General features: G+C 40.8%; 1 protein-coding gene across 4 annotated transcripts in view; it reads right to left on the bottom strand.

The window, feature by feature from the left end:
* The window catches only part of enah.S (ENAH, actin regulator S homeolog), a 74,109-nt gene that overhangs the window by 39,273 nt on the left and 21,872 nt on the right, over nucleotides 1-12,964 (bottom strand).

Below are 12,964 nucleotides of genomic sequence, written 5' to 3'. Positions count from 1 at the left end.
TTATGTAGTTAGGCTGCTGGGGGGGAAAGGGAGGGAGTGATATCACTGCACCTTGCAGTACAGCAGTAAAGAGTGACTGAAGGTGTGGATCTTTAAAGCAACTTTTCACTGTGATTTGTACACACTTGAAAAAGGGCCTTTTGCTGCCCGAAACATGTCGTGTGGACGCACAATAAAGCACTGATTAGCATTTATTCTGCTGTTTGCCTTTGATTTCCATATCCCATGATTAAAGAGTGACTGAAGTTTATCAGAGCACAAGTCACATGACTGGGGCAGCTGGGAAACTGAGAATATGTCTAGCCCCATGTCAGATTTCAAAATTGAATATAAAAAAATCGGTTTGCTCTTTTGAAAAATGGATTTCAGTGCAGAATTCTGCTGGAGCAGCGCTATTAACTGATGGGTGTTGAAAAAAAACAACAAAAAACATTTTTCCCATGACAGTATCCCTTTAAGAGTGTAAGCTCAGCTGGCACTGGGGATGAGGAGAATGACATATGATGATCATGTATGATATGTTAAATATCTGTACAGTACTGAGTACTAGGGCAGCCCTATGTAAATGGAGGATAATAATATTATTATTATATTATTAACAGGCATGGTTTAAAGATGGATGCTCCATCTCTGGTGTTGGCTCAGATAAAGTCTAGGACAAGCCACTAGGCTTTCATTTCAGGGCCCGAGGCAGCAACACTAACTGCAACAGGTCTCTATAATACTGACAGTTTGATAACCAATAACAGCTCTCTGGCGGATTTTCCTTTATATTGACTGCAGGCTCAACAAGGCAACGAATCACTGTGCCTGAAATAGTTTGTCTTTGCCCTAGATAGGAACAAATATATACTGCATGGTCTGTTTATCCACATCTCAATGGCTTGTACCAACCAACTGATTACAGTTACACTTCAATATAGAGGGAGTGAAATAAAATCATATTCATTCTATGCTTACATGGAAAAAGCAGTCCTGCCCAGCTTTATGGCTGAGATTCTAGCTATCTGTATAACAGAGCATTCTGTCCCAGTGGCTGCACAGATCCTATCTGATCCCCATTGTAAGCAGCAGTCCTGCCCAGCTTTATGGCTGAGATTCTAGCTATCTGTATAACAGAGCATTCTGTCCCAGTGGCTGCACAGATCCTATCTGATCCCCATTGTAAGCAGCAGTCCTGCCCAGCTTTATGGCTGAGATTCTAGCTATCTGTATAACAGAGCATTCTTTCCCAGTAGCTGCACAGATCCTATCTGATCCCCATTGTAAGCAACAGTCCTGTCCTGCTTTATGGCTGCGATTCTAGCTATCTGTATAACAGAACATTCTGTCCCAGTGGCTGCACAGATCCTATCTGATCCCCATTGTAAGCAGCAGTCCTGTCCTGCTTTATGGCAGCTGAGATTCTAGCTATCTGTATAACCGAACATTCTGTCCCAGTGGCTGCATAGATCCTATCTGATCCCCACTGTAAGCAGCAGTCCTGTCCTGCTTTATGGCTGAGATTCTAGCTCTTTGAGCTCTATGCAGGACACTGTGATTAAGTTTTAAGCAGAAAAAAACAACTCCATAACAATTTTTAATCTTTTTAATTTAAATAATAGTAAACTGGTACAAAGCAATCAGAGGTAGAGTTAAAAATAAATATTTGAGTCTATCCCTTTAATACCATTCACAATTATAACTAATCACCACTAGAGGGAACCCTGACTCACATCCTGACCAAATGCTTTGAACATATGCCAACATGATTAGGTTATATATTTAGTGAAAAAACACATTTATCAGGAGTTCTATGTATAAACCTGGGGGGATGGCAGGAACTAAGAAGAGGCTGTATTAATATTAATTTCATCTTCTTGTTTTGGAAGGGAACAAAAACATCTGAACCAACCTGTAGGATTTGTGAGTCAGACGCTTGTGTGTGGGGAGTGAGTGGGATTCACCCACATACTGTCAGCTCACAATGTTGCCTATGTTTAGCACCATACATACAGCACATACAATACATACAGTACATACATCATATCTTCATCTACATGAACCCACAATGGAACCCAGCCAAGGCCAGGACCAAGGTTACAGGGGATTCAATCCCAAACTAACATAGTATATAATGAAACAAATTGTCATTCATGGCAAATTCCCAATATACATTCTCCATTCTCACTGGTTATAAACTTATAGGTAATTGCTATTGTGAGCAGCAGCTGTCTGTCCCTTAAGGGCAGAGACACGCTCGGATTCGGGGAGATTCAGTCACCCGCGATAAATCGCAGCCATTCAAGCACAGGATACACAGTAGATAACAGATAAGTACTACTATAGTTTATATAAACAAGCTGCTGTGTAGCCATGGGGGCAGCCATTCAAGCACAGGATACACCGTAGATAACAGATAAGTACTACTATAGTTTATATAAACAAGCTGCTGTGTAGCCATGGGGGCAGCCATTCAAGCACAGGATACACAGTAGATAACAGATAAGTACTACTATAGTTTATATAAACAAGCTGCTGTGTAGCCATGGGGGCAGCCATTCAAGCACAGGATACACAGTAGATAACAGATAAGTACTACTATAGTTTATATAAACAAGCTGCTGTGTAGCCATGGGGGCAGCCATTCAAGCACAGGATACACAGTAGATGACAGATAAGTACTACTATAGTTTATATAAACAAGCTGCTGTGTAGCCATGGGGGCAGCCATTCAAGCACAGGATACACAGTAGATGACAGATAAGTACTACTATAGTTTATATAAACAAGCTGCTGTGTAGCCATGGGGGCAGCCATTCAAGCACAGGATACACAGTAGATAACAGATAAGTACTACTATAGTTTATATAAACAAGCTGCTGTGTAGCCATGGGGGCAGCCATTCAAGCACAGGATACACAGTAGATGACAGATAAGTACTACTATAGTTTATATAAACAAGCTGCTGTGTAGCCATGGGGGCAGCCATTCAAGCACAGGATACACAGTAGATAACAGATAAGTACTACTATAGTTTATATAAACAAGCTGCTGTGTAGCCATGGGGGCAGCCATTCAAGCACAGGATACACAGAAGATAACAGATAAGTTCTGAAGAATTCCATTGTATACTACAGAGCTTATCTGTTATCTTCTGTGTATCATGTGCATTTTGACCCTTTTCAGCTTTGAATGGCTGCCCCCATGGCTACACAGCAGCTTGTTTATATAAACTTTAGTAGTACTTATCTGTTATCTACTGTGTATCCTGTGCTTGAATGGCTGCCCCCATGGCTACACAGCAGCTTGTTTATATAAACTTTAGTAGTACTTATCTGTTATCTACTGTGTATCCTGTGCTTGAATGGCTGCCCCCATGGCTACACAGCAGCTTGTTTATATAAACTTTAGTAGTACTTATCTGTTATCTACTGTGTATCCTGTGCTTGAATGGCTGCCCCCATGGCTACACAGGAGCTTGTTTTTATAAACTATAGTAGTACTTATCTGTTATCTACTGTGTATCCTGTGCTTGAATGGCTGCCCCCATGGCTACACAGGAGCTTGTTTATATAAACTATAGTAGTGTTTCTGAAGCAAATACACCAGTTTTACCAGTGCAGGGCAACACTACATTATATTTTCATTACTATAAAACACTTTCATTTGTTGGTGTTACTGTTCCTTTATCGTAAGAAGATCCAAATTACGGAAAGATCTGTTATGCAGAATGACCCAGGTCCTGAGCATTCAGACTAACAGGTCCCATACCTGTATAATGGATAGTAACAAAGGATTCAGAGTGGGCTTTAAATGGTTACTATAACTGTATTTCCCATTCCATGCACGTTTCCCCACTGGTGATTTGTATTTTAGCCAGTGGGAAGTAAACAAGGGATGTATTTTCACCTGCTGTAAAGAAGAGATCCCATAAAACTATGGCAGCATAGGTATTCCTCTGTACTAAGCACAATTCAGCAGGAACAGACCCCATAAGTTTGCTCATAGTCTGTACAGAGAGATCCCATAAAACTATGGCAGCATAGGTATTCCTCTGTACTAAGCACAATTCAGCAGGAACAGCCCCTAAGTTTGCTCATAGTACAGGGAATACCTATGCTGCCATAGTTTTATGGGATCTCTCTGTACAGACTGAGTACAATCAATTGTGCAAGTTTTCTCTAACCCTCCTTTCCCCTGCGTTTACATTCAGATCACGCGTGTAAGTAAATAAGACGTGTATTATGTTATTTTGTGTATTATGTATATTATGTATATTATTAAAGACACAATGGCTAACACATGTGCACGTGTGCATGACAAACAAAATGTAACTTTTATCCACAACTCCAAACACTGCAGATTCTCTGTAAATCAGAAAACTTCCAATAATCAACTTGCAAAATTTTCAGCAGCCGCCGGAGGGTCACTTCCCAGCACTCAAACTTCTGATGAAGGTTTAACAAAGTTTGTTACAATGGGAAACGGACAGAGCAATGACAAATTCGAGACACAGAAAACACACAGAAATGAGCTAAAATAACAATATAATGCTTCTAAAAACCAAGCTAGTAATATTTTTTTTTTTTCATGAAACTTTGGCCGCTGAGTGTCATGGTTTATTAAAGCATTTTCCTCATCACAAACCCTGGCTGCTCCCGCTGACATGAACATAAATATACAGACACAGAGGCCTCCCTGGGCAGAATAACTAACAGCAGTATGTTTTAGAAAACAATTACATTCATACACAGGCAATGCAAAATGCAGAAATTAGGTTTTCTGTACCAACCCAAGGCCCCCAGAGCCCTTAAGAAGGGAAGATCTGCACCTCTGAAGATGCCCCAGTAGCTCCCCTTCTCCTTTTCTCAGCACATTCTGGGCTGCTGTCACTTACTGAGCTAAGGGACCCACTCACAATATAAAGTAGATACAGATATGGGACCTATTATCCAAAAAGCTTGGACATAAGGCTTTCCAGATAACAGATTTTTCTGTAATTTGGATCTTTGTACCTTAAGTCTACTAGAAACTCATATAAACATTAAATAAACCCAAATAGGCTGATTTTGCTTCCAATAAGGATTAATTATATATTAGTTGGGATCAAGTACACGCTACTGTTTTATTATTACAAAGAAAAAGGAAATATTTTTTTTTTTAAATTGGCTTATTTGGATAAAATAAAGTCTAATTTGGAGCTTTCTGGATAATGGGTTTCCAGATCATTGGATTATTTTAGGGATGCACGGAATACACTATTTTGGATTCAGCCGAACCCCCCAATCCTTCACAAAAGATTCAGCCGAATACCGAAGCGAATCCGAATTTACATATGCATATTAGGGGTGGGAAGGGGAAACCATTTTTTATTTTCTTGTTTTGTGACAAAAATTTCCCTCCCCATCCCTAACTTGCATATGCAAATTAGGATTCGGAAACGGTTCGGCCGGGCAGAAGGATTCGGCCGAATCTGAAGCCTGCTGAAAAAGACCGAATCCTGGATTCAGTGCATCCCTAGTTTATTTCCACTGTAATTCACTGTATTTGTTTTTAGACAGATTTAGGTAACCATTAAACAAATCGGCAGATTCGGGGAGATTTAGTTGCCTGGCGACTAAATCGCCTCTTCTGCAGGGCGACAATCTCCCCGAACTGCCTTCCTCCTGCTATAATGAGAAAACGCCTGCGCCAATGCACTCGCGGCACTTCGATTTCCGAAGTCGCCCAAAGTTGCCTCACTAGGAAACTTCGGGCGACTTTGGAAATCGAATCGCCCGAGTGCATTGGCGCAGGCATTTTCTCATTATAGCAGGAGGAAGGCAGTTCGGGGAAATAGTCGACCCGCAGAAGAGGCGATTACTCGACAGGCAACTAGATTTCCCGAATCTGCCCGTGTGCCCCTGTCCTTAAACTAGAAAAAAACATATATTGCAGAATTGATCAGAAGAGCAGTTTTACATCCATTCCCTTTAATTCTGTTAATAAAGCTACACAGATAGTCTATTTAGAGATGCACCGAATCTAGGATTTGGCGTATTTCAGCAGGATTCGGCCGAATCCTTGTGCCTGGCCGAACCAAATCCAAATCCTAATTTGCATATGTAAATTAGGGACAGGAATGGAAATTAAGTGTCTTTTCATCAAAAACAAGGAAGTAGAATTTTTTTTCCCACTCCTAATTTGCAAATTAGGATTCGGTTCAGTATTTGGCCGAATTTTTCGGTGCATCCCTATATCTATTGTTTTGAAAATACACATTTAATCAATGCATGTCCCTTTAATAAGAGCACGTGAACCCCTATCTGGCTCCACTCGTTTATCTGCTTCTAACGACTCCTTCTCTGTAGGACCTGTACTTATGCCAACAGCTGCGGAGCATGTTCTCTGCACTGGATCCCTTTCTATAGTCAACATCTAAAAGGAAGACTGGAGTACTTAACCAACCCACTATTTGTCATGGGAAATATTCAAAATGAATCAGTTAATAGTGCTGCTCCAGCAGAATTCTGCACTGAAATCCATTTCTCAAAAGAGCAAACAGATTTTTTAATATTCAATTTTGAAATCTGACATGGGGCTAGACATTTTGTCAATTTCCCAGCTGCCCCTGGTCATGTGACTTGTGCCTGCACTTTAGGAGAGAAATGCTTTCTGGCGGGCTGCCGTTTTCCCTTCTCAATGTAACTGAATGTGCCTCAGTGAGACCTGGATTTTACTATTGAGTGTTGTTCTTAGATCTACCAGGCAGCTGTTATCTTGTGTTAGGGAGCTGATATCTGGTTACCTTCCCATTGCTCTTTTGTTTGGCTGCTGGGGGGGAAAGGGAGGGGGGTGATATCACTCCAACTTGCAGTACAGCAGTAAAAAGAGTGATTGAAGTTTATCAGAGCACAAGTCACATGACTTGGGGCAGCTGGGAAATTGACAATATGTCTAGCCCCATGTCAGATTTCAAAATTGAATATAAAAAAATCTATTTGCTCTTTTGAGAAATGGATTTCAGTGCAGAATTCTGCTGGAGCAGCACTATTAACTGATTCATTTTGGAAAAAAAATTTTTTTCCCATGACAGTATCCCTTTAATATTTAGTATTTAATATCACGCCAGGGTTTCTGTCAGTTACTACTACTGTGCAGTGTCATATCATCTTTTCCTTTTGTCAGCAGGTTTTGCCATTTGTTGCAATTAGCCTACAGGGGCCCCATCGGAGCTTTTGGCTCAGACATGCTTGGCCCATTCCTACGCCTGTTGATCTGTGTAGGAGCCAAAAATGAAGCCCCTTTCCTGTTTCAGCACAATAATGTCCCTTTGCACAAACCAGGCCCCTGTAGAATGGGTTTATGGAGATTGGAAGAATTAGACTGCACAAAGCCTTGTCCTCAACCCAATTGAATCCCTGTGCAATGAATCGGAACCCCGACAATGAGCCGGGCCTGAACCCCAACATCAATGCTGAATGCTCTCGTGGCTGAACTATGTTGCAACATCTAGTTGGAACCTTCTCAGAAGAGATTGGGCTGTTATAGTGGCAAATGTAGGAACCTTTAGATAATCCTTTAAAAAGTGTGATGTAGAGCGATATTCTGGGACCATTTGCAATTGGTTTTCATTATTTATTATGTGTAGTTTTTGAGTTATTTAGCTTTTAATTCAGTAGTTCTCCATTTTGCAATGTCAGTCATCTGGTTTCTAGGGTTCAAATTAGCCTGGCAACCATGCTTTGATTTGAATAAGAGACTGGAATATGAATAGGAGAGGCGACAATAGAAAGAGGAGTAATAAAATGTAACAATAAATGTGTAGCCTTATAGAGCATTTGTTTTTAGAAGGGGTCAGAGACCCCCATTTGAAAGCTGGAGAGAGTCAGAAGAAAAAGGCAAATACTTAAAAAAAAAAAACTATAAAAAATAAATAACGAAGGCGAATTGAAAAGCTACTTAGAATTGGACTTTTCTATAACATACTAAAAGTAAACGAGGTGAACCTCCCTTTAATCCCCTTTGTTTGGGAATGAATAGCGGAGGAACCTTTTCCATATAGTGTATGTGGGAGAAATCTGTTGGCCTTGGAAAGAAGCAATAGCACTCGCTTCCATAAAGCTCACACTAAGGACATGAAGACAAGGGGACAAGGCTGCTTCCAGCACAAGTGACATAATAAAAAACAAGTTTATCATTGGCTGTGGGGAAAGGGCTGTTTGCACTGGAGCTAAACACACAAATGAAGGGAAGGAGTTGGCGAAAGAATGAGCCGCAGGGGAAATGTATCTTGAGACAAGGTCAATATAGACAATATATAAACAATACAGTAACACCTGCTTTTCACTGGGGTATGTGCCTCTTGTCAGTACATAACTCACACCAATAATGAGAGCAAATGAGACTTTACAGTTAAAAATGCCAGTTTTGGGCTATTTTGTCGTCACCCTCCCAGATTCATGGCTCACCCGGCCCCTGTGTTCTGTCCTTTCTGAGACATTGGCCCTTGTATTTCTCAGGGTGAGTTTGGCAGTTGGGTAATTAGCTGCAGTTTTGTTGTAAAGAATACAAAGAGACAGCCACTGAACCCTGCAGCAGTGATTATTAGAGTGCAACATGTCTGGCTTTTCTGTGAAACAAAGAGTTACTACAGAAAGTTCTGCTTGCCATCTCCCCTGCCACGGGAATGATTTAGCCACTGCCTATTCCAAATACTTTTATTTCACCCTCACCAGTCACAACTATGTACCTGCCCAAATAAGGGGTAAAAAGAAAGATTTACAAATATTTATAAATAAATAAATAAATGAAAAAAAAAATAATAATATATACACACACACACACACACACACAAATACAAGAGATCCTCTGCACTCAACCCAATATCATTATATTAATTAAAAAATGTGTACTGTTTTTATAAGAAACCTGACTATGCAGTGAAATTCTCCCTTCATTTACTGCTGTGGATGGGAATTGTCAGACGGTCCCTAACTGCTGAGCAGGGAATCAATCATACTTATGAACAGCAGGGGGAGCCCCTGCCTTACTTCCCAGCCATGCAGAACTCAAGCAGCTTTGTTTATGATGATCCCTAAGCAGCCCAGACCCCACTGAGCATGTGCACAGTCTTAGTCTTGCAAAGATGTTTAACAAAGTTACAAGATGGTGACCCCCTGTGGCCAACTTTGAAAGCCTAAATTATTTGTTTGATTAGGCTTGTGGTGCAGTAAGTTCATGTTTATATTTAGTATACAAAATACAGCATTTCTAGCCTTGTTCTATTTTAGACTTTACATGCCCTTTAAGGTACTAAAAAATGCCTTACCTTTTAAACAAAACAGAATTGTTTGTCCATATATTGCAAAATATTTAATAGGGATGCACCGAATCCAGGATTCGGAATTCAGCCTTTTTCAGCAGGACTAGGATTTGGCTGAATCCTTCAGCCCCGGCAAACCAAATCCGATTCCTATTTTGTAAAAAATGTTTTCCCCTTCCCATCCCCAATTTGCAAATGTTAATTAGGATCCGGATTCAGTTCGGTATTCGGCCAAATCTTTCACTAAGGATTCAGGGATTCGGCCAAATCTTTCACTAAGGATTCGGGGATTCCGCCAAATCCAAAATAGTGGATTCGTTGCATCCCTAAATATTTCAGCTGGCCAACTACGTCAAAGTCATCCCCGGTATAGCCAGTCCTACATTCAACATTCATCTGATTCATTAAGAATTCTATATACAGTCATATGAAAAAGTTTAGGAACCCCTATAAGCCTGCATAATAATTTACTCCACTTTCAACAAAAAAAAAAGATAACAGTGGTATGTCTTTCATTTCCCAGGAACATCTGAGTACTGGGGTGTTTTCTGAACAAAGATTTTTAGTGAAGCAGTGTTCAGTTGTGTGAAATTAAATCAAATGTAAAAAACTGGCTGTGCAAAAACTTAGGTACTCTTGTAATTTTGCTAATGTGAATGCATGTAACTGTTCAATGCTGATTACTGGCAACACCAAATTGGTTGGATTATCTCTTTAAGCCTTGAACTTCATAGGCAGGTGTGTCCAATCATGAGAAAAGGTATTTAAGTTGACCAATTGCAAGTTGTGCTTCTGTTTGACTCTCCTCTTAAGAGTGACCACATGGGATCCTCAAGGCAACTCTCAAAAGATCTGAAAACAAAGATTGTTCAATATCATGGTTTAGGGGAAGGCTACAAAAAGCCATCTCAGAGGTTTCAACTGTCAGTTTCAACTGTAAGGAATGTAATCAGGAAATGGAAGGTCACAGGCACAGTTGCTGTAAAACACAGGTCTGGCAGGTCAAGAAAAATACAGGAGTGACATATGCGAAGGATTGTGAGAATGGTTACAGACAACCCAAAGATCACCTCCAAAGACCTGCAAGAACATCTTGCTGCAGATGGTGTATCTGTACATCGTTCTACAATTCAGTGCAATTTGCACAAAGAACATGTGTATGGCAGGGGGATGAGAAAGAAGCCCTTTCTGCACTCACGCCACAGAGTCACTTGTATGTAAAAGCTCATTTAGACAAGTCACAGTCATTTTGGAACAAAGTGCTTTGGACTGATGAGACAAAAATTGAGTTATTTGGTCATAACTAAAAGTGCCTTGCATGGCGGAAGAAGAACACGGCATTCCAAGAAAAACCCCTGCTACCTACTGTCAATCTGGTCACACAATAAATGATGGCCTCGCACCTTTATTCACACATTACTTTCCACTGGTGGAAGAAAAAAAGATGCTGAAAAAGCAAAAGATTGGGAGACTGACATAATCAAAGATGGGATCTCTTGGCCTCAATCAATATGGCCACATTGGCAAGTTCACTGGCGTGAGACAGTTCAGCAGGGATGGAGGGTGGTGCACCATTAATAAAAAGCGACTTTCCATGGGGGCCTTAATGAGCCATCACTACAGTCCAGTTAGCCACAACAGTGTAAGGAGCCTGATCAGATAGTTTGGCCCTTGGGCCAACAATTGGAACATTATTGGACCTATGAAGTTTATTTGGGCTTGTTGAACATCCCATCCCTTCCCTGTAAATTCAGTACCTTGTTTGAGTCAGACGCCAGTTCCACTTTCACAAACAATATCTAATTTTATAGAATATTCATTCTCTCCGGAATAAACCAGGCCCTGAAATCCAACCTGTCCTCGGAGATGCTTCCCCTTGATCCAAAATGGAGCAATATATATATATATATATATATCTGCAGATTGATTACAAAAAGATCCTCTAACGTTGAGAATAGACATTTATTCGGAGGCACTCGGCTCAGATGAACAGCGCTCTTCAGTTTAAATGCAAGGGGTAAGACCCTGTTAAAGGAGAACTACACCTCAACAATAGGTTGTCAGAAATGCTACACCTTATGGTTTGGGCTCCTGTTCCAGCTAGGGTTGCCACCGTTTCTGGGAAAAAATAACGGCCTTCCTATATATTTATCTTTTTTCCCTATTAATAACATTGGGATCAGCCATCATTTTCCCGGCCAGGCCGGTAAAATACCGGCCAGGTGGCATCCCTAGTTCCAGCCCAAGGACCCCACAGCCCTCTAGCAGGGAAGATCTGTGCCTCTGAACATGCCCCCAGTAGCTCCCTTTCTGGCAATACAGGCAAACAACAGAATGGGCACATCACTGCTTACACAGATTGAGGAGATAATTCTGGCTGGGATCATATCCTGGGGCAGCCTCCCAAATAATGAGGACAGATGGTGGCGTCCAATTGGCTAATGGCCAATCAGCAGAATTCCCAGCAGATTTGAATATCTGATTGACTTGTGCTCATTGGCCGGGACTGGACTAGAAATCAGTAACATCATATTTGCACCCCAGCCTATCCCCAAAAAGTATCTTAGGCTTAACAGTGGGATGCACAGACCACATACACTCTACAACCACTGCACATTACTACATCTCTATTTCTAGTGTTTCACGCAAAAATAACGTACTGCTACCTCCTGTACACTAGCTTCTCCTTCCTTGTACACTAACACCATGCAAACAAATGCAAGTCATTATAGGAGAAGGAAGGGTTAAAAAATAAGTAAGCTTCAGAAAGGTCTATATAAATACACCAGTAAATCTTCAAATTAGTGCGTCAGAAGAATACCGGGGAATACCTATACTGCCATAGTTTTATGGGATCTTTCTGTAGTCTATCAGCAAACTTAGGGGACTGTTCCTGCTGAATTGTGCTTAGTACAGGGGAATACCTATGCTGCCATAGTTTTATGGTATCTCTGTGTACAGACTATGAGCAAACTTAGGGACTGTTCCTGCTGAATTGTGTTTAGTACAGAGGAATACCTATGCTGCCATAGTTTTATGTTATCTCTCTGTACAGACAATGAGCAAACTTAGGGGGCTGTTCCTGCTGAATTGTGCTTAGTACAGAGGAATACCTATGCTGCCATAGTTTTATGTTATCTCTCTGTACAGACAATGAGTAAACTTAGGAGGCTGCTCCTGCTGAATTGTGCTTAGTACAGGGGAATACCTATGCTGTCATAGTTTTATGGTGTCTCTCTGTACAGACAATGAGCAAACTTAGGGGGCTGTTCCTGCTGAATTGTGCTTAGTACAGAGGAATACCTATACTGCCATAGTTTTATGTTATCTCTCTGTACAGACTATTAGCAAACTTAGGAGGCTGTTCCTGCTGAATTGTGTTTAGTACAGGGGAATACCTATTCTGGTATACATTTCTGATGTCTCTCTATACAAGTACAAAGGAATCTTAGGGACTGTTCCTGCTGAACGGGCAGACTGTATCACATAGACAAAGCCAATCCACACTCAAGTCTACTACTAACTTCTCCTGTTTAGAAGCCAACACTAGTAATAAAGGGTTAAGCTATGGAAAAACCTTCTTTCCTTTTAAAATAAGCCTACGGTAAGTTAAAATGAAGGTTACTACAATAAGAACCAATTAAACCCACGGTGAGTCACTGTCAATTCCACTACGTA

Source organism: Xenopus laevis, chromosome 5S (assembly GCF_017654675.1).
Source record: "Xenopus laevis strain J_2021 chromosome 5S, Xenopus_laevis_v10.1, whole genome shotgun sequence".
NCBI classification, from domain to species: domain Eukaryota; kingdom Metazoa; phylum Chordata; class Amphibia; order Anura; family Pipidae; genus Xenopus; species Xenopus laevis.
The sequence above is the reverse complement of the archived record's forward strand: the minus strand, read 5'-3'. Positions and strand labels throughout refer to the sequence as shown.